The 23,749-nt window shown below is 31.6% G+C and overlaps 1 long non-coding RNA gene and 1 pseudogene across 1 annotated transcript; one reads left to right on the top strand and one right to left on the bottom strand.

Moving 5' to 3' along the window:
• Positions 1–235: 235 nt before the first annotated feature.
• Positions 236–13,728, top strand: LOC150036045 (zinc finger BED domain-containing protein RICESLEEPER 1-like; annotated as a pseudogene).
• Positions 13,729–19,006: 5,278 nt separating this feature from the next.
• LOC150036046 (uncharacterized) lies at positions 19,007–22,172 on the bottom strand. The gene is made up of 2 exons (XR_016529781.1): positions 21,803–22,172; positions 19,007–19,183 (listed from the first exon to the last, which is right to left on the bottom strand). It is a non-coding gene; the product is annotated as an uncharacterized LOC150036046 (long non-coding RNA).
• Between the last annotated feature and the right edge of the window lie 1,577 nt (positions 22,173–23,749).

Raw genomic sequence — 23,749 nt, forward strand, 5'->3', positions numbered from 1 at the left:
CTATCATCATTATTACAAAGAATTTGTGAGTCTAGCAAATCAAGCTAGGGGAGGCAATCCAATGCAACAAACACATTAAAAACCAAATCATTCCTCCATTTGCCTTTGCAACTCAGAACACTCCCTTTGCCTTTGCTACAACTCAAAACACTACTGCAAATCCACAAACTGTTGTTGATCCCAACTGGTATATGCATGTGGAGCTACTAGTAGTGAGGTTAGTGACTACAATAGTATGGTCCAGTCTTCTTATTATAGAAGTGTGGAAAAAGTAGTTGGAAATGGTAATGCACTAAATATATCTCACATAGGTACAACATGCTTAAAAACTTATACTGGCTCTCTTACTCTTGAAAATATTCTCTGTGGTTCTAAAATAGTAAAGAACTTACTTAGTGTATCCAAACTAGCTAAAGATAATGGTGTTTTTGTTGAGTTTCATGTCGATAATTACCTTGTGAATGATATTGAAACGGGTCAGGTGGTGCTGAAGGGGGATCTTAAGAATGGGCTCTACAAGCTGAACATAGGAAGTTCCATTACTGGCAGTGTTTCAAGTGTTACTGATAAAAGCTTGGAGTCGACAAATAATGTAGTTGTGTGTTCAACTCATAGGTTACCAAATGTTAATATTAGTGCTAATATAGTTGTGTCCAAGGTATTTTGGCACAGAAGACTTGGACATCCATCCTCTGATGTTGTTAAAATTTTAGTAAAACAGTGTAATTTGTTAGTAATGTTAAATGAGAATTTTGATTTATGTGAGGCCTGCAGGTAGGAAAAATCACATGCATTACCTTTTACCTTGTCTCGTTTTAGAGCATCTCAACCGTTTGAATTAATTCATACTGATTTGTGGAGGGCTAGCTCCGCTGCTATCTATGAATGGTTTTCATTACTATGTTCATTTTCTAGATGATTTTAGCCATTCTATCTATATTTACTTATTATGTCTTAAAAGTGATGTTGCATCAGCTTTCAATCATTTTCTGAGCCTAATTAAAACTCTATTTGGAGCTCATATCAAATTCCTACAGTCTAATAATGGTAGAGAATCTAAATGTGTACATCAGTCATGCAATCATCTGGGTATTTAGTTGAGACTATCTTGTCTATATACTTCAGCTTTGAACGGAAGGGCAGAAAGGAAACACCATCACATTGTTGAAATAGTGTTAACCTTGCTAGCATAAGCTGGAATGCCATTAAAAATATGGTGGGAGGCTTTTCTTATTGCAACCATGCTCATTAATATTCTTCCATTTAAGGCAATTAATCGTAAAATACCTTTTGAGGTACTTTTTAAAAAGAAGGTTGATTTTTCTTCCTTAAAGATTTTCAATTGTGCCAGTTATTCTTATTTACATCCTTACAATACACATAAGTTTGATTTTCTTTCTAACAAATGTGTTTACATTGGCCTAAGTCCAACTTTCAAAGGTTTCAAATGTATTAATTCAAGTGGCAGAATAATTATCTCATGGCATGTTTGTTGGGTTCTATGTCCTAAAACTCACAGTTTGTAACATTAAACATAATCTATTTGCAATAAAGATGTTATTGACTTTATTCAATAAAGATGTCATTGGACTTGTAAATTGCACTTGTAAGCCTAAATCCAATAAACTAATCCCCTGGTTATAGCGTGAAAACTTGAATTTTATGTGGAGACATAAAAAAGGATCAGGTTTAAGTATATAGCTAAAACAGTCTAAGGATAGGGTTGGGCACCTTATTTTAGGGACCTTATAAAACAGTTTAAGTATAAGGATAGGGTTGGACACCTTATCTTGGGGACACTATGGATGCGGCCTACTTTATATTTGATCAAACGATGTGATCCCGAAATCATTCGTGTGGAGACATGCGAGTGAGGGCATCCTATGAAAAAAGATGTTTGCATAAGACCAGACCACGAAATAATCACTTTTCTTTATAACGTCATTTACTGTTAAAACTGACGATTTCAAGTCGATGACCTAAAGTAACTTGATCTCAATCCTGAGCTAACTATGAACTTCTATTTATTCAGGATTATTCTTTAATCTGCAATGGTGAGAGTTGTTCAACATCGCCGCTCAATAAGCCTCCCATTTTAGGGATAAGATCTGGTAGACAGTTGAGGACACAGTCCTACAAGAGGGAATGCACTCCTACCTGATTTCAGGGTTAGCAGATAGATTGTTCCCTTAAGTACTGACTTCTAGTCTTGAACAAGGGGCCCTGCCCTCTCTATAATTGAGAGGGACTCGGTTTATTGATAAAACCATAAACCAATTGTTCATTAGTGGATTAGTGGGGACTTAAGGAGGAAGATGTATTACAAGGGTAAAATGGTATTTTTGACCTAACTATAAAGAAGAACAAGCTGTGAATGATCAACTTACTGATCATGGTTAAACCAAGTGGATAGAAATATATCTATAATGAGGAAAGTGCAGCTACTAGGCTTTAGTGGAGTGACTCAGTAGTTAACGAATGTTGATTAATCTGGTAAAAGGGTTTAGCCAATTAATCTCGAATCGTTGGGGCTCATGATGTATAGATCATTAGGTCCCCTTACTAGCTCATAAATGGACTAAACCTTAGAATAACACGGTGAGAGAATTTGAAACCTTCAAATCGAATTATGAGAATTATTAATTATACTACATAATTAGACATTTAATTATTGAATTAAATGAATTGGAGAATTGGAAAAATGAATAAGGATTCATTTGGAATGGGTATGATATATTAATTTAATATTTGATATTAAATTAATTTAATTAATTAAATAGTTTAATTAATTATTTAGAAGTAGTTTTATTTAAAATTAATCATTAGAATCAATTTTGTTTAAAATTAATGAGTTTTCTTGAAATATTAATTATAGAATTAATATTTAATAAAATTAAATTTCTTTTTTAAATTTGAAAAGTGGGTTTTCAAATTAAATTTGGTTTTATACAAAAATAAAATAAAAATAAAAGGAAATTTAAAAAATGAGTGGGTTATTCCCACATTTCTTATTGGTTTAGTGTCAAACCTACATGTAATTCGATTGCAGGGAGCTTTTGATATAAAAAAAAAAAAAAAAAAAAAAAAAAAAAGAAGAAGAAGAAGAAAATTCAGCAAAAAGGAGTACATGCAATTTTCATTAGAGAAGAGAAATTGTTCTCTAAAATTGAAATGAAACCAAACCTCTTCAATTCTAAAAAATCTCTCAAATTAATTCTCATTTTAGATTCCATCATCCAGTTAAGGGCCAAAATGATAGTAGAAAAGATCAAGTGGTGGTCTGCAAATCATAGGAGTGAAGATTTCAACTGGATTTGGAGAATCCTATATATGTATCTTGACCTTACATGTTTGTAATCTAAAATTAATATGTTAGAGTGCTTAAGATCTTGATTGCTTCCGTTTGTTGAATGTCAACTCCATCAATGTTGAATTAAACGAAAAAAGAGTTCCCATTCAATGCTAGTCTTGTATTGTCCAACATTCTTCCAAATTCCATTATGTCCCATACTTCCCAGCCCGACCCACTACCAAATCTCCAGCCCAATACACAACCCACTACAGAATTATTAAACAATCTACCAACTTCAATAATCAACTCCCCTTTCCAATTTGTGCCGATGAGCCCATTACCTAACCCATCCACATCCACCATTCCTCCAAAAATACCCAACCTCTTATGATCAACCCACCTTCCTCAATGCCATCTAGTCCACTACGTGTCGTTAAGAAAATCCCAAATAATGATCTGTCACCTTGTGAACCCATAGACTCAAATCTTCCTTTTTCACCCTTATCTATGCTGTGTGATCCTATCTCTTCTTCGTTTGTCGATATACCAAACCCAACGCCATTATTGCTGACAACACCAGCTCCTCCTCCTTCAATAGTGACAGTCTTGCCCAGTCATCCAATGATAACGTGCGGTAAGGCAGGTATCTTTAAACCCAGAATCCTTACCTCACAAGTGACTACTGATTGAAGTTTAACTGAGCCCACACTTGGTTGCTTCTGGCTAGAAAAATGCCATGGATAATGAAATCTCAGCTCATCGGGCTAATCACATGTGGAATTTGGTTTGATCACAGAAGTCTATGAATATTGTTGGTTGTAAGTGGGTGTTTCATCTCAAACAACGTTTGAATGGTTTGATTGAGTGTCACAAGGCCCGGTTGTTGCTAAAGGTTTTCATCAAATATTTGGTGTCAATTTTTATGAAACATTCAGTCCGATTGTAAAGGCATCAACTATACTAATTGTTTTATCTCTTACTGTTTCTAATGGCTAGTTCTTAAGGAAACTTGATTTTAACAATGCATTTCTTAATGGGAAGTTGAATGTCAATGTGTTCATGAAGCAGCCATTGAGCTATGTGGATCCAAATTTTCCATCCCATGTTTGCAAGTTGAACAAAGCGATTTATGGCCTAAAACAGGCACCCCAAGCATGGAACACGACGTTGAAGTTTACCTTACTAAATGCGGATTTGTTAATAATAAGTCTGATTCCTCTCTATTTAACTATCAACAGAATAGTGTGATTTTGCTCGTATTAGTGTATGTTGATGATGTTGTTCTGAATTCTGATTGGAAATAACATCCCCATGATAAATTTATTAATTACTGCTTTGGAAAGTACTTTTGCTCTCAAAGATCATGGTGCCCTAAGTATTTTTTGGATTCAAGTTCATCGTACACCTATTGTTCTATTACTTACTCAAACAAAGTACATTGATGATCTACTGCTTCGTTTAAACATGTTTGATCTAGAGCCCACTCATTTTCTGAGTGTTGTTGGCCAACATCTATCGTTACACAGTGGAAAGATTTTAAAGGATTCTTTTACCTATTGCAATGCAATTGGTGCCTTACAGTATCTGATTCATACTCGTTCGGATAGTGATTATATAGTTAACCACTTGAGCCAATTTCTCAAGCAATCGACAAATGAATATTGGAGTGCGGTCAAACAGGTTCTTCGATATCTTGTAGGTACTAAAAATCATGGGCTTCTTATTCAACCCAATGACAACACATTTATCACAGCATATTCAAATGCTGAGTGGGCTTCAAATGTTGATGATCGGAGGTCAATTGCTGCTTATTGTGTATTTGTTGGGAATACCCTTATATCTTTGTCCTCTAAAAAGCAATATGTTATTGCTCGATCGAGTACAACATTTGAGTACCATGCACTAGCACGTGCCACAACTGAGATTCATCAGATACTTAAAGAAATTGATCTTCCTATATGCAATATTTCCATTCTTTGGTGCATAATATGAGGGTTGGGGCCCTTGCATCAAATCCGGTTTTCCATACTCGAACAAAGCAATAGAAATTATTTTCACTTTGTATGTGGTCAGATTCTTCATGGCCAACTCTCTATTCGGTATGTTCCCTCAATGGATCAGATTGTTGATTGTTTGACAAAGCCCTTGAGTCATTCTCAGTATCAACTATTAAGGACCAAATTTGGTGCCATTGAACTCCCCTCACATTTGCGAGGGGAAATAAAAGGTAATGCAGTAAATGATATTAAGAGCAAGAGCAAAGAAGGAAATTCACCAATATCAATCCAACAAATTTACAACTGATCACATGATGACTCTCTCTCCCATACTATCAAATGTACCTTTATTGTAATTTAATATTTTATGTAAATATGGGAAACCTTGGATTGGGTAATGGCATTTGTATCAAAGGAAGTATTTCTTCCTCATTCAATACAAGAGAAAAATTAGCACTAACCTCTTGGTCAATACGTTTCTCTCTTGCTTTCTTGTTTATTTTATTTTTCTCTTTATCATTTTTCTCGGGTTTCAGTTAGAATAATAGCCAACTTCATCATTGCCTTCATTGCTCATTGCTCATCATCACTACCATTGGTCACCGCCATTGTTGCCTTCATAGTTGCCTCCGACTACATTCAATTTTATATTTCACAGTAGCATTACATTTATTTTCCATTTTTTTCATTTCATACTTTTTTTGTAATGTCAAGATTAGAATAAAAAATACCATTTCACTCGTCAATGAAAGCAACAATATTACACAAACTCAAATGCTACAACTACCTTTAGTGGTCACAATATGAGATGGTGTTCATGTATAGATATGAATGAGAAGACTATATCATAGGTGAAGTAGCTTCGTCTAGAATCAACGATCTAAAATTTTGCATATAGAAGGTAAGGAATAATCAAGTTAAGAACGGGTTAATCAACTCAATTGCACAACCTCTTTTATCATTTTTGATGAGTTATTTTTTGAGAGTAATGTTTCATTCGAAAGAACTCTTAGCAATCGTTGACGAGAAATTTATGTTTCCTTAGTTATGTAGTAAAATAAATTTAGTGATATTTTGTTGTGAGTTATATATTTATAGATATATTGTTTAGCATTGGCAATAAATAAAGAAACAAAATGTCTTTATGAACAATCTTTCTCTATTGTTCTTGATTTTATTTTGCATTTGTATTGATTTTTCACATCTTGAATAATTATTCACATGCTCTGCTAGCTTACCTAATGCGGAGAAGTCAACTTAAATTTGAGCAATTTTGTCCAAATTTCTCCTTGAGTGTATAAGCAAGAAAATCATCATATTAGGAAATTCAACTGTGCTTTAGGGTAATCTAGCATTAAATTAATGTAAATCTATATCTATGCTATATTAAAATGGGCTAGGATGTGAGAATTTTTAACTTTCCTCTTTGTTCTTAACATGTTCAATAATGACTATTTTGCCCTTATAATCCTCCATAGTCTTGTACATACCATTCATACCTTTTCTTTTTCTTTTTCTTTTTCTTTATATTTAATTTTACATTCTCCTTTTGCCATTAAATCTTTTAATAATTCCTATTTTATCCTCGCATCCTTTCATATTTATTTGTACCTCTTTTTTTTTTTTTTTACCTTTCGTGCCTTTTTTTTTCATTTAATTTTACATTCCATTTTGGCATTAGATCTTTCAACAATTCCAATTTTGTTCTCATATCTTTTTTTTTTTTTTTAATTTCTATTAATAAAGAATTAGTAAAATGAAATTTAAAACCATTTATACACATCCTACAACAAATACAATTTTTTCACACAAAAACTACGACTTCTATTTCTTGCATCTTTTGACATAATAAACACATAAGAAACATTGAAATGCGATCGAAGGAAGACAATTAAGAAATTAGAAAAAGAACTTAGAAATTTATTTCTTGGATGAAGTGATATGGTTAGATTTCATGAATGTGGAATTTTTTTCCCAAAAAAACAAGATATAACTATTTGTTGATAACTTACTTGGAGAAGCATGTAAATACAACTCAAAAAAACTATTTCAAAATTTTCCTCCAAAATTAGAGGTTAGAAGATAATCTTTTTTCCTCTTATAATAATAGCAACTTCAATTATGTAAAATGTTAGATTTTATGGATACCCAACTATTTCTCAATAAAATCAAGATTCTAAAATTCATTTTTGTTTTCTTTTGTTTTAATTTTTTTTTTTTGAAGAAGATATAGTTTTTAACTAATTACTTATTTGGAAATATATGTAAATATAATTCAAAAAACTATTTGTATTTTTTCCTTCTAAAAAATCGTAGATAACTTATTTGATGAAAAAAATTATGTTATAAAGATTTTTAACCACATGCATTGCATGTGTAATCTAACTAGTTTAAATAAAAGTGAGTATTTAGTAGAAAAATCTATACTTGATTTGTTTGTGTTGCTATGGTAACACTCAACTTTATTTGATCATTACCTATAATCTTTCCTAGTTAGTTTAAAATTATGAATAAATCATGGATGCAAAAGAGTAAATTATCTAAATATTTTGTGTTGGGTGTGGAAAACTTCATCAAATTCAGTCTTTCTAATACAAATAACACTTCTATTCGTTATCCTTATGTGAAATGTAGGAATTGTGAAGAACATAGTAGTAATTGTATTAGAGATCATTTATATGTTAGTGGCATTGATAAAAGTTATAAAATTTGATTTTGGTATGATGAAGAACTTCCTAGCTCATCCTTTGCATGGAGAATCTTCTAAGTTTGACACTCATATGTATGTAAAGTGGTGTTGGAAGTATAAAAGGAATGATTGAAGTTGCTTACGAGGAATATTCAGGAGATCAAAGTGGATTTGGGAAGTTCCTTAACATTTGTAAGAAAACATTATGCCAAGGATGCAAAAAATTCTCCAGGTTGTCTAGATTAGTAAAGATTGAAAAGTTAGATATGAATGGAGGGAAACTAGTTATTCATAACTATTCAAAACTTTAAAGAAAATTTTGCCTACTACTAGTGAGCTCCCAACATCAATGTATGAAACAAAGAAACCATTAGGTACACTAGATATGGAATATAAAATGATTCATGTATGCCCTAACAATTGTAATTTGTATAGAAAAGAATATGTTGATGCAATTGAATGTCCCGAATGTGGTAAATCGTGGTGGGAATATGTTAAAAATGCAAATGAAGGAAAAAAATAAATTCGTACAAAATATTATATGGTATTTTTCACTAATTCCACAATTCAAAAGGTTGTTTAAAAGTATTGATTGTGCTAGAAACTTTATTTGGCACACTAATTGTTAGGGACAATGGGGTTCCATATATCTCCATAATGGTATAATATTGTCCACTTTTAGGTATAAACTCGCATGACTTTGTTTTTTATTTCACCTCAAAGGCCTCATAATATTTCAGATAGTTGTCATCCCTTATAAACTCATGATCATTCCTTTGTTTAACCTATATGTGACTTTGATCGAATTCCCAACAATTCTCCCCTCGAACAAAGGACCACTGAGCCTTCCTTCAAATTGACATTTGATCTTCGAATTACTAAAGGTTCAACCACAGATGGATACTCTAGCCATAACTAGATCTTTCGAGGCTCCCACTTCTTTCTTTAACTACTAAGGATTCCATTGAAGGGCATGGCTCTTATACAACTTGTTAGGTACAACAGACTCCTAAATATCTCCACAATTGTATGATATTGTCAATCTTGAGTATAAACTTGCGTGCTTTGTTAGGGAAAATGAACTTTCAAATATCTCCACAATGGTATTGTATTATCCACCTTGGGTGGACAACGAGCCTTTAAATATCTCAACAATGGGATGATATTATCCAGTTTGGGCATAAATCTGCATGACTTTGCTTTTGGTTTCATCCCCAAAAGGTCTCAAACCATTAGAGATAGTTGTCCTCCCTTATAAGTCCATGATCATCCCCTTATTTAATCGATGTGGGACATTGATCACATTCCTATCTATCCTCCCCTCAAACAAAGGACCATCATACCTTTCTTCAAATAGTCATTTGATCTTTGAATTACACTTGAGCACACTGCTAACTCAACCATGGAGTAGTCATCCATCCAATTACACTTAAGCATACTACCCATTGAAGGCTCAACCACGGATGGATACCTTGGCCATTACTACATCTTCCGAGGCTCCCACTTCTTTGTTTGACGATGATTTCGCTAAAGGGTATTGCTCTGATACCAATTTTTTAGGAACAACGGGCTTCATATATCTCAACAATGGTATGAAGTTGTCTATTTTGAGCATAAATGTGATCATATGGCAACACTATGGGGAGTTAATAAGGTTGCTTTCAAAAATTAAAACTTTTTCGATAAATTTAAAATTAGATTAAAGAAATTTAAATAAATGAAATAATTAGGGACACAAATAAATAAATTGCATAAATTTAAAGCGTAGAGAGAAAGAAAATGATACCGATAATTTTTATAGTAGTTCGAAATCCTTACTCCACTCCCTAAGACTCCTTCTCGGGTATTTTACTAAATGGATTCTCTTACGGGTGAGAACTAAACTTATTTACCACTTTTTTTACAAGTTCAAGAGTCAAAGTACTACCAATCCTTTTTCAGGTTTAGGATACAACCTATTATGATCTTTTTCTACGGGTTCAAGATCAAACCACTACAAATCCTTTTCTAGGTTTAGCATTAAACCACTATACATAGCCTAAGGTGCACTCACACCCAAGGGTAGATCTATGAAGGGTAGGGGTGAGTAGGGATGGCTAAAAATTGAGTCGAACAATCGAAATCGGTCGAATTGAGGGTTGAAAGCCGATTTTTTTAGAAAAAAATCGATCGAAGTCGGTTTTCTCAAAATGTAGTTAAAAATCGAACCAACCCCGATCAACTATAACATCGAATAGCCCGACCCCCAATAGGTAAGAATTATTATTATTTAACAGTTATAGTTTATAACATTTATTAATAATAATATACTTTTATTATAAATAATAAAATTCACATATCTTAAAATAAATTTTTTTTTATGTTATTAATATATTAAATCAAACTAAATTAATAATTATTAAATTTTCACTTTCCCAATTTCCTAACCTCCAAAGTCCAAAGTCTTGTCTTTTAATTTTCCATTTCATTTTCGTCTTCTCTTCTTCTTCAATCTTCCTTCCTTGTTCCGTGTTCTTTTTCTTCACCTTCCTCAATAAGTGCACACACCTTCTTCTTCAATCTTCATAGTGCCTCCTCCGACCATGCACAACAATCTTCATTGGCACCTCTTCTGGCCATGCAGCAGTGTACACACTGTCGGCCAGGCATAGCATTGTCACACCCATGGTCACGATTTGTTTTCCTTTTTCTTTCAATTTGTTTTCTTAAGCACAACAATCTTTATAGTGGATCACGCACATAATCTCTTTTTTGTTCTATTTTTTTCGAGTTTTGTTTTCATTTTTGTTTATCTTTGTATGTATATCCAGAAGTTTTGATTTTTTTTTTTTTTAAGTTTTCATATTTTTTTTTTTTGGTAATCTAATAGTGGAAATATATATGTTTGTAACATTCAAGTGAATGCTAATTGTTGAAATATAATCCAACTTAAAGTTAGAATTTAAAAAGTTTTGATTTCCAATCTTTACTTTATTTTTTTGGTAATCTAATAGTGGAGATACATAAATTTGAATGATTCAAGTGAATGCTATGGTGGAAATATAATCCAACCTTCAAGTTAGAATTTAAAAAGTTTTGATTTATTTTTTTTTAAGTTTTCATTTTATCTTTTTCCAACTTTTGCTTTAATTTTTGGGAATCTAATAGTGGAGATGCGTAAGTTTGTAACATTCAAGTGAATGCTAATAATGGAAATATAATCCAACTTTTCAGTTAGAGTTTAAAAAGTTTTGATTTTTCTTTTTTTTTTGTAAGTTTTCATATTTTTATTTCAATTTTTACTTTAATTTTTGGTAATCTAATAGTGGAGATATGTAAGTTTGTAACATTCAAATGAATGCTAATAGTGAAAATATAATACAATCTTTAAGATAGAATTTTCAGTTTTGTTTGTGTGAATTTAAAAAGTTTATATTATTATTTTTTATAGGGTAAATATGGAAAAAAAAAAAAAGGAAAAACCTATCAATCCAACAGAAAAGATAGATGGTGAGGCGACCGTCAATGTTGATGGAGATAAGAAGTCACTAGAATCCAACAAAAAGGTGTAAGAACAATAAAACATCTATAGTTTGGGAACATTTTGAGGATTTGAAAGGTGATCCTCATAACCCTTATGCTAGATGTAAATATTGTGGAGCTACTTATGCATGTCATTTAAAGCGTAGTGATACTAGGACAGTGAAAAATCACTTAGATATTTGTAAGAAATATCCATACCAAAGGAAGAGACATCTGACACAAAAGACCTTTGCTTTCAAACCTAAAGAAGAAGTTGTTGGGGATGGTCCTTTAAAACATGTATGTGAATAATTTAATAGAAAGTTGTCGTGAAGCTTTGGCTAAAATGTAATCATAGATGAATTGTCTTTCAAGTTTGTAGATAAAAAAGGTTTTAAGGGATTTATCAGTAAATTAACATGTTCCCAACAACCTAAGTTTGTCATTCCATCTCGATTCACCATGGCTAGGGATATCCTGAAGATGTATGCTAATGAAAAATAGAAATTGAAAGACATGTTTGTGAAAATGAAATATAATATTTGTCTCACTACTGATTGTTGGGCTTCAGGATAGAATATGAACTATATGGTATTGACTGCACATTTTGTTGATTCTGGTTGGAGGTTACATAAAATAATTCTTAGCTTCGGCATTATTCAAAATCATAAAGGGTACACTATTGATAGGACTATGGAATTTTTTTTGAAAGATTGGGGAATTGAAAAAGTCATGGCTATAACTGTTGATAATGCTAGTTCGAATGATACTGCTATTGCTTTTATGATTAGGATATTCATTAAGGGGTCGATATTTAATGGTGAGTATCTACATGTTAGATGTTCTGCACACATATTAAACCTGGTTGTATGTGATGCTTTGAAGAAACATAATGAGAGCATTAACAGAATTCAAAATTCTATTAGATATGTGAGATCTTCCCCTGCATGTATCAAAAAATTTAAAAAGTGTGCTAAAAATGAAAGAATAACTTGCAACAGTATTGTATGTCTTGATGTCCCTACTAGATGAAACTCTACGTATATGATGCTTGAGATGGCTATTAAGTTTGCGAGAGCATTTGACACATATTAGAAGATGATGAAAATGCTTATAGGAATGATTCACCATCTACTAAAAAAGATCGGTTAAATGCAAGGACGTTGGTTGTATTTTTTAAAGTGTTTTATATTGTCAAATTGAAAGTGTCTGAATCTTTATATACAACTTCAAACTTGGTTTTCATGAGATATGTAAAATTAAAATTGTAAACAAGTGAATGCTAACAGTGGAAATATAATGCTTTCCACTATGGTTAATAATATGAAGGCTAAGTTTGACAAGTATTGGAGAAATGATGATAGGAAGAACAATATACTCTTGTGCATTCTTGTGGTTTTGGATCCTCGTTATAAGATGAAGTGCTTAGAATATTGTTGAAAAGATCTTTTTGGGCCCGATATTACCAAGAATAAGCTAAGAACCGTTAAAAATATTTTGAGACGTCTTTTTCATGAATATAACAATGGACAAACTAGTGGTAGTTGTAGTGCAAGTGCTAGTGTTGGTGTTGCTAATGTTATTAATGCAGATGCTACTTGTAGTGCTAGTTCATGTGAATATACTAATGATCATCTTGTTCATGGTCATAATTTTCCAACTTTATTGGATATAATTATGGATGTGGATTTGGAAAATGAAATGGAAGTGGCAATGGAAAAGGATTAGGGCCATACATGTGGATTTCGAACTACCGAGACTACAAATTTTGATAGGAAACCAGAAATGATGTATATTTGTTGGAATCCTTCGTGGAGTGTGTTGATAGTAGTTTCGACATTCGTCATTGGTGGAAGCAGGATGAGCACTGATTTATGGTTTTTAATCGTATTAGTAGAGATATTTTGGTCATTCTAGTATCTACTGTAGCATATGAATCAACTTTTAGTACTGGAGGACGTGTGATTAATTCAAATTGTTGCTCAATGGCTCCAAGAATGGTGGAGGCTTTTATATGCACTCATAATTGGTTAAGTTCAGACCCAATCAATCTTGACCTTCGGAATCAAGATGTGGAAAAAAAATTTTAAGTTTGAAGAAGGTATTCAAATTATTTTTAAATTCGTTGAATTTAATTTTTAATTTGCATTTCTTCTTTTTTATTTCTAATTGTATACTTTATATGATTTCGAGCTGTCATGGATGGAGAAAAAGACGTCGACAAGTTGAAAGAGGGATATTTTACATAATTATGTTTGAATTGGGATGAATTATATTTATTTGTTTTGAAACTTTTAATTTTTATTTTATATGGATAATGGATAATAGGTTGTTATTAGGATATTGATGGGATAATATCATAGCGCCAATGGATACTATAGTGGACTGGACACCACTTACTAATTTTGTATTGAATAGTGGACACTACCTAATACTTAATAATTTTCTATTGGAACTTTGGTATTGGAATTTTGAAATTTTCTATTAGGTTAATTATAAATTATGTTGGAATTTTGTAATTTGCATGACTATTTTATGAGGTATTATTTAGTACATATTTGTATATATTAAAATAATTGAAACATGAAAATTATGCATGAAGTGCAAAAAAAAAAAATGAAGATAGAAAATGGGAAAAAAGATAAAGAAACAGGAAAAGGAAAAAAAATAAAGAAATAGAAAATGGGAAAAAATAAAGAAACTGAAAATAGAGAAAAAAAGGGAGACCAGTCGGTTAAACTGAAACCGACCGATCCCAAACCGACCTTGATCAGTCGGTTTAAGCTACTAAAATGGATTGGTGGTTTTGGGACTTTTTAAACCGAATATGGCGGTTTCAACAACGATTATCATGGAAAATCGACCTCGCCTGACCGATGCTCACCGTTAATGAAGGGTCAAGGAGGGACACGTGCCCCCGTCCGATCGTGTCGTTTTACATATATATATTGTTTTTTATTAAATGTAAAAAGAATGTATTTATACAGGGAATATATGCAATGCGTGCCCCCTTAAAACACATATAAAGGAGTTGCTTTAGTGGGTGGTGTTCTTTATGATCTAGTGATTGGAGTTTAAACTAGTTGGGAGGAAATTGATTTTTTTTCTTTTTTTTTTTAACCTATTTTTTGTTGGTTTAAAGTATATTTATATATACAAAAACATAATTTAATTTTTATTATTTTTCACATATATGTTCATGTTTATATACAAATATTTTTAAAATTTTTGGCTTGTTTGGTAACTATGCGATTATTGAATTTTAGTTTTTGAAAATTGAGGATGTAAACATCATTTTCAGATATAAAATTTTTGCTTTGTTATTTACTTTACCATTATTTTAAAATTACATTCAAGTTAATACAAGGTTAATTCTTAGTTTTTAAAATTATAAATAATAAATATCAGAACTAAACTTTAAATTTTAACTCTAATAAGTCTCTTAAAAATGTCTAATAGATATATAAACTTTCACTTTAATATCTAAAAATCTCATAAATTAAAAATGCTTAACAATTAACCATTGTAATAGACAAAAAAAAATATTTTTATTTGTAATTGAACTAAATGTGTCCCTTACATAAAATCCTAGATGCACCATTGCCCCTACTATACATTCCTTAGTAGAAATGATGGAATTGAAAAACCCACAAAAGAACACTCCAAAAAGGGTAGATATACAAATTTTAGGCAATCAAAATAATCTCTCAAAATGAACTCCCTCTCACAAAAGAAAAGTTATGAAAACCATGAAGCCTTTAAAGAATGAAGAACAATGGAGAATTAGAGAGAATTTTTCAAAATAATTAGGAGAAGAGAGAATTTTTAATTCAATAATAATTAATTTTATAAGAAGGTGATTGTTGAGATCTAAAGAGATGGTCTAAAAAGTATATTAAAAGTAGGAATTAAAAATGGCCATTGGATGAGAGCTTCGAGAAATGAAGGGTAGAAATTAAATAGTAAAAGAGGAAAAGTATATTTTAAAGATAATAAAAAAATAATAAGTTGTCTTTTTTTAAAAAAAGCTTCCGCGCGTACATATTGTTAGGAATTTTCTCCCAAATATTCTTTTTGCTAACAACTTCTCCAAATATTCTTTTTGGCAACAACTTCTTCATTTGATGTCCAATTTGAGTGATTCAAATGTGTTGGAATCGTCTCTCCGAGCTCTATGCTATGGATATTTTAGAATACTAAAACCATTAATAAAATCTTTTTTTTTATCATCAAAATATTTAGTAAGATAGGTACTCATAAATCTAACAATAAACCCTCATAGCATTACTTTTGATTTCACCCATAAAGCCTCATGCCCATTAGAGATAGTTGTCATCTCTTATAAGCCCATAATTATCCCCTTATTTAATCAAGGTGGGATATTAACCACATTTCCAACAATTTTCTTCTTAAATAAAGGACCACTACGCCTTCCTTAAAATAGTCATCAGATCTCTAAATTATACTTGAGCACACCGCTAAGCCAACCACAGAGTAGTCATCCATTCGACACTTGAGCACACTACCATTTGAAGGCTCAACCACGACGGATACTTTCGCTATGGCTATATTTTTTTAGGCTCCCACTTCTTTGCTTGACACTTGTGGAGTCCACTGAAGAGCATGGCTCTATTACCAATTTTTTAGGTAATACAAGCTTCCACATATCTCTGATATTGTCCAATTTGTGCATAAACACACATGGTTTTGTTTTTGGTCTCATCCTAAAAGGCCTGAAATTATTGAATATAGTTGTCCTCTCTTATAAGCTCATGATTATCCTCTTATTTAACCGATGTGGGACATTGATCACATTCAAAACAATCCTCCCTCGAATAAAGGATATGACATGTTAAAATTTAGGGAACTTTTAAATTATTTATCCTGAGTTATTTGGGATTATTTTGGAATTTGAAGCTAAAGTTGAGTTGTTTGAAGAGATAATTAGTTTATGGGCATTTTATTTTGATTAAAGATATTGGAAGATTATAATTTTAAGAAGGAAAAAAGGGAATTTTAGTTTGAATGGTCAAACCTAAGATCAAATTTAATATATATATATATATATATATTTATTAGTTAGATAAAAAAAAAAAGTTTACCTTGTGGAGTCTTTAGCCACCAAACCTCATCCTCCCCACTCATCTCTTTCACTCTCGTTCCATGCCTCAACACCTGTAGTAAAGCGGCCCTGCATGATGGGATTGAATCCCAAAGCGGAAACATAAGCCGCTTTTGTTATTGATTTTAGGAGATGAAAATAAATACGTAATTAAAATTAACATGCATCTCATGCTATGTTAAATAGATTAAGCATTAAATTAAGGATAGAAGAATTACTACCTTTGAATATCTTTTCATCTAAAACTTCTCCAAACCTTCTAATCACGAACAAAATATTACAATTCGAAATAGAGACCTCAAAAATGCCTTCCCAAATATCCTCTGGCAAGAACCTCATTTGTGGGAGTGATTTCATTTGGAAGAGATAGATGAATATTGGGAAAAATACAGAGTGGGAATTTTTATGTTTTTTTTTTGGAGAACTTGAGAATCCTTTGAGAGTGATATTATCTCTTTGCAAAAATGAAAAGTTAGAATATAACACAAGAGAGAGTTGTTTGTAACTCCCTCTCTCCACTCACGCACTCTCCAACGTAAAAAGAATTAGTTAATTAAATTCATTAATTAAATAAAATAAAATACATAAATTAATTAATTTATTTATTAAATATCAAATATTTAATTGACCATTTGAATCATATTCAAATGTGCATTCCTCTCATAGTTTATAGTTTTATTATGAATTTAATTCATATTGATTATGACCTATAGTTTTTAATATAAATCCTATTTATATTAATTTAATATTTGAATCAAATTCAAATTCATTAATTTTCATAAATAATATATAGTTAATAACTATAAATCATATTTACCATTAACTATATATTATAATGTATCAACACTTATATGACTTAAATATTTGAATCAAATTCAATTCATTAATTTTCATAAATAATATATAGTTAATAATTATAAATCATATTTACCATTAACTATATATTATAATGTATCAACATTTATATGACTTAAATATTTGAATCAAATTCAATTCATTAATTTTCATAAATAATATATAGTTAATAATTATAAATCATATTTACCATTAACTATATATTATAATGTATCAACATTTATATGACTTAAATATTTGAATCAAATTCAATTCATTAATTTTCATAAATAATATATAGTTAATAATTATAAATCATATTTACCATTAACTATATATTATAATGTATCAATATACATTATATATATTTTAGTATAAATCCTATTTATATGAATTAAATATTTGAATCAAATTCAAATGTATCGATTTTCTCAAATGATATATAGTTATTATTATAAGTCATATTTAAAATTAACTATATATTATAATGTATCATTATACATTATACTTTATATTGATTATATCATATATAATTAATACATATTTTTCCTTTAGGCAATTTGAACAATTCAAACTATTCATTCAAACTTTAGTCATTGTTATTCCGTAGTGAGCTAGTAAGGGGACTTCATGGACCTACACGTTATAAGCTCCAATGAACCAAGATTAATTAATTAAACTCTTTAAATTAATCAACATTCATTAACTATGAGGCTCTCTACCAAAGACCTATAGTTTTAATCTTATGCACATAGAATGTATTGTGTCCAAGTTGTTCAGAATCACAGTTGGGTCAAATTACCGTTTTACCCTTATAATTACATATTGCTCCTTAAATATCACTGATCCTTTCATGAACAAAGTCCATTTTAGGCCAGTGAAAGGGTGAGGCTTCATTGTTCAAGTCTCAGAGTCAGCATTTAAGGGAACATTTTTCTATTTTCCCTAAAGACAGGAAGGAGTGAATTTTATCTTGTGTAGCTAAGTTCTCAACTCCTCACTCGATCTCGTTTCCAAAATGGTAGGCATATTGAATTAGTGTCCTAGGCCACTCTCACTGATATAAATCAAAGGATGTGTCCTCATAGGCAGGAGTCCATAACTCACTACGCATTGAGATCAAGTTACATATGGTCATCAATTGAAATATTAATATCTTCAGTTAACAGTATTACAAAGAGAGATTATATATTTTGTGGTCCAGTCTTAGAAGGCCAGGAATTACAAAGGACCATAGTGCCTTTCTTCAAATAATCATCTGATCTCCAAATTACACTTTGGCACACCGCTAACTCAACCACGGAGTAGTTATCCAACTAAATTACACTTCATGTAATGACCTCAAGTTTTACATGTATTTAAATAACTTAACTTGAGATCATTACTCTTAAAACATAATTTCTTAAATGTTATACCATAGAATGAGAGACAAGTCACTAACTAAATGAATGAATGAATAAACTGAAGAGGTTGTGATACCAAATAGTGAAGCGAACTATGGATATGATGCATAAAATAGACCGATTATTTTTTAGTCGAACCATGTATTACCGATGTAAATAAAACTGAAACTAAAGTTTAGCAACTGAAATCATAAAATAACATGGTCTTAAACATCATGTAAACATAAAATAGATATGTGGTTCTAAATTAATTAAATTAAAATTAAAGCAAGATGTCTCACGGCTCCTCCTCTTCAATGCCAAGATCATTCTCGACGAACTCATCATTATCATCTACATAACTATCTGGAAAAAAAAAAAAAAACCATGAGAGGTAGGTTTCCATCATAAGGAACCTCCATGCTCAATCACACACATCATGTTTGGCAAGATATCTCATGGTTCCTCCTTTTCAATGCCAAGATCATTATCGATGAACTCATCATCATCATCTACATGACTATCTGAAGAAAAATAAAAAAACCACGAGGTAGGTTTGCAACATAAGGAACCTTCATGCTCAATCACACACATCATGCTTACATGCTTGTATAACCTTTGAGACAACCTAACTGAACTTATTTGCAATGGTTTTGGATATTTCATGCATAATATATTCTTACTTAATTTCATGATACATATAATTTAGTAAAAACAAATCTAAGGAGTGGGACTGGAAAACAAATTTACCACTAGACTAGCTTTCTCAAACATTAATTAGATGTCACAAATTAACAATGTTCAAACATATATAAAAGAAACATAATAGAAATTGATCGTAATCAATAATCAAATTCAAAGATTGGACACATTACAATTCAATGGATATTTATTTATAAAAGTCAATGAGGACAATAATCCATAAATCACATCTATATTATGAAACATTCAATTAGCAACATATGGTGGAAACTTCTTCCACGTAATCATACAATTATGTGTTGGGAATGTCCTAAACTCGCAATTTGTAAACATTAAATATATTCTATTCAGAATAAATATATTATTGAGATTTCTTTCAATAAAGATGTTATTGAAGATGTTATTGAATTTCATTCATTACTAAATCCAATAAACTAACCCATGGCTATAATATGAATACTTAAACTTTATGTAGAAACATAAAAGAGGATCAAGTTTTAGTATATAACCAAAAAATTCTATAAATATATAGATAGGGTTGGGTACTTTATCTTGGGTCACTATGGATGCAACCCACTTTATATATTAATACAGACGACGTGATCCCAAAGTTGTTCATGTAGAGACATACGAGTAGGACATCCTATGCAAAAGATGTTTGCATAAGACCGAACCACGAAATAGTCACTTTTCTTTATAATGGTCGTTTACTGTTAAAATTGACTCTTTCAGCTTGATGACCTAAGGTAACTCGATCTTAATCCTGAGTTAACTATGAACTCTTATTTCGAGATTATCCTTTAATCTGAATAGGTGAGAGTGATTCAACATCATCTATCAATAAGCCTCCCATTTTAGGGTAAGACCAGATAGATAGTTGAGAACATAGCTGTAATGACCCAAATTTCTAGTATGTTTATAGGATGCTACTTTATGCATGCATAGGTGGCAATACATTTTCTCAAAGAATAATAACATAAAAGAGATAAAAAATTTTAAATAATGCTCAAATAGGAAAATAAGAGAAAACCAAAAAAAAAAAAAAACATTCGGGGTACCTCTAACCCAACTTTAAAATAAATAATAATTAAATAAATCAATAAATAAATTCAATGAATATTTCATCAGATCTTAAAATGCCTAACTCCTAAACCAGACTCTAGTACATGAAACCTAAGTGCGGAAGCAATAATCTGTCCAAATGGCCAGGTCACGGATCTCTCTTGTCATGCACCGATCTATCGTTACCTTTACTTGAAAAACATAAAAAGAAAAGGATGAGTATAAAAGTATACTCAGTAAGCGGCCAACTACTGGGTCCACTCAGTGATCTATTAGTCTTTCCATTGGACCAAAGTGCACAAGGACATCATAGACATAGGCATAAAGGGCGAACCCGAAGGCACGCTTTCATAAGTAGTGACCCCAGATGTCACAAACATAAACATAAGTGGTGATCCCTAAAAGAGCACCATACATAAGCATAGGGCGTGGCCCGAAAGCTCACAACAAGCGATGTGCATATCCCAATGGCAACACTAACAGTCACTAGAATCTCAAACAGACATAAGCATGCAAACAAGATCATCAATCATGCTAAGATCATCCAACAATTCACAATTTATCTATCCATCAAACTTTGCGACGACATACAACATTGACATACAGTGGCATAAGCATAAGCTTTCAAAATTTACATCTGACCAGCAGGCATATCAAAATATTTTATTCCAACTAAGGAACCAATACGTAACAATGCTTGGGATTGAGGGCAAACCGGTAGTAAACCACTTACCTTGAATTTATGTCGAACAATTAGCAAATAAAACTCCAACTATCAATGGAGTCAAATGCTTGAATCACCCTAGAATAAACCAATTTAATGTCAATCCTTATAATCACAATCTAACTCACCTAAAATGCACCAAAAGTCTCCAAACCACTTACCCAAAAATGTCGACTTAACCAAAACTACACCTGAGCTCCAAGTACGGAATCTAAACTAGTCATAAGCCAAATTGAAAGGTTTCAAAACTAAATCTTAAAATCTAATTAACACAAATATTCACCAACCCAACCGGGGAAAACAAGATTTAATCAGATCAACCATTATAGCTTAACAAAAGGCATCCAAAGCGAACTCTGATGCTGGTGGACAGTACCGAAAAAAAATATCCTGAAACCCCGAATTGAGCAACAACGCATACTGAATAAACTTAAATCAGACCAAAATCGATAGGCATTCAAAACCCATTAACTAAAAACCAAAAACTTAAATCTCACCAAAAAACCAAGTTCCTGACAAAACAGAAGAGGTCGGCGACTGGCGGACGGCAAGAACGGAAACAAAAATGGAAGAAACTCGGCGAACGAAAAGCGTTGACACGCGACGCGGCTAGCGAAAAGCAGCGGTCGAGCGGTGCGGCTGGCGGAGAGCAGCGTTCGAGCGGTGCAGTTGGCGGAGAACAGCGGTCGAGCAGCGGACTGGACCTGTGGCGAACTCCTCGTGCGATTGGAAGCAGGAGATAGACTGGGAAGAAAAGAAAGATTTTGGAGGGGTGGCGACAACCGGGAGGAAGAGGAAGAAGAAGAAGAGAAAAAAATAAAATTTTATTTTCTTGTTTTCTTTGCACGCAAATCGAAGGCTCATTAACTCCACATTTATAACCAATTATACCCCACTAAACCTTAACTCCTCCCTTTTCCTTAAAGAATATACATAGTATATATATATATATATATATATATATTCCCAAAATCCCTTAATCACTTATCATGTATTTTCAAATCCAAAAATAAAAAGGAACAGGACGGATTTTACCTTACGATCTTTGGGGTGTCACAATAATTCTGCAAGACGAAATTCATTCCTACCCGTTTTAGGATTAACAGATAGGTTGTTCCCTTAAGTACTGACTCCTGGTCTTGAACAAAGGGGTCATGCCCTCTCGTGACTGAGAGAGATTCGGTTTATTGGTAGGACCATAAACAAATTGTTCATTAGAGAACTTAAGGAGTAAGATGTATTACACAGGTAAAATGGTAATTTTGACGTAGTTGTAAATACGAATGACCTGTGAAGGATTGTTATACTGATTATGGTTAAATCAAGTGGACATAGATATATCTACAGTAAGAATAGTGCAACTACTCAGCTATAGTAGTAGGTTTCGGTAGTTAACAAATGTTGATTAATTCGGTTTAAAGTGTTTAGCCAATTAATCTCAAATCATTAGAGCTCATGATTTGTAGGTTCATTAGGCTCCTCTACTAGCTCATAAAAGGACTAAACCTTAGAATAGCGTATTGAGAGAATTTGGAATATTCAAATTGGGTTTAGGGTTTCAATTATTATATTTGATATAATTGATGTTTAATTGCTGAATTAAACGTTACAATTTTAAAGAGTTGACAATATTTAAATATGATTTAAATATTTAGTGAGGTGTAATATTATTTTAATATTTGATATTAAATTAAAATTAAGTAAATTGGTTTAATTAGTTATCAAAATTAAAATTTGAATTTATGAAATTCAAAATTATGAAATTGATTAATTAAATTTGGATTTTAGAAATTCAAAAATTCAAAAATTCAAAAATTTGCTTTTGAATTTGTTTTTTAGAAATTCAAGTTTTAATATTTTCATTAAAATTATCCAATTTCTTTTTAAAATTCAATTTAAATGGAAAGTGGGATAATCCCACATTTTTCATTTAAATTAACACCTCATGCCACTATCTTAAATGGAATGTGAAGTGGCTTTCTCATGCTTAATCCAATCTGCATGATAAACTTCTGTATATTGAGGTTTTTGTTCAGATTTGAGATCCATGCAAGCTTAAATTTGAGAAAAGGAAAAACTGGTTTTTCCATCTTCTTCATCTCTCAATGCCTACAAAAAATTTCTCTCAATTTGGAGACCACACACCAATCTAGGCCTGAGAATAGTAGAGAAGACAGTTGTGGTTGTCCACTGCAGAGATTGAAGAAGAATTTTGTGCTGAATTCAGTCGATTTGGGAGAATCATCCAAGGTATTCACTTGAAACCCTAATATACTAAAACTATGAACATGCATGATAAATAACTAAAATTGATGTAGTTAGAGTGCTTATATCCTTAGTTGCTTCCATTTGTTGAATGTCAACTCTATCATTATACAATAAAAAATAATCAATTAAACAAAACACTCAATTTGGTAACTTATGACAGAATCCACTTCTCTCAA

This window comes from Benincasa hispida, chromosome 5 (assembly GCF_027475165.1).
Source record: "Benincasa hispida cultivar pf3 chromosome 5, pf3_genome.v1.1, whole genome shotgun sequence".
Lineage (NCBI taxonomy): Eukaryota > Viridiplantae > Streptophyta > Magnoliopsida > Cucurbitales > Cucurbitaceae > Benincasa > Benincasa hispida.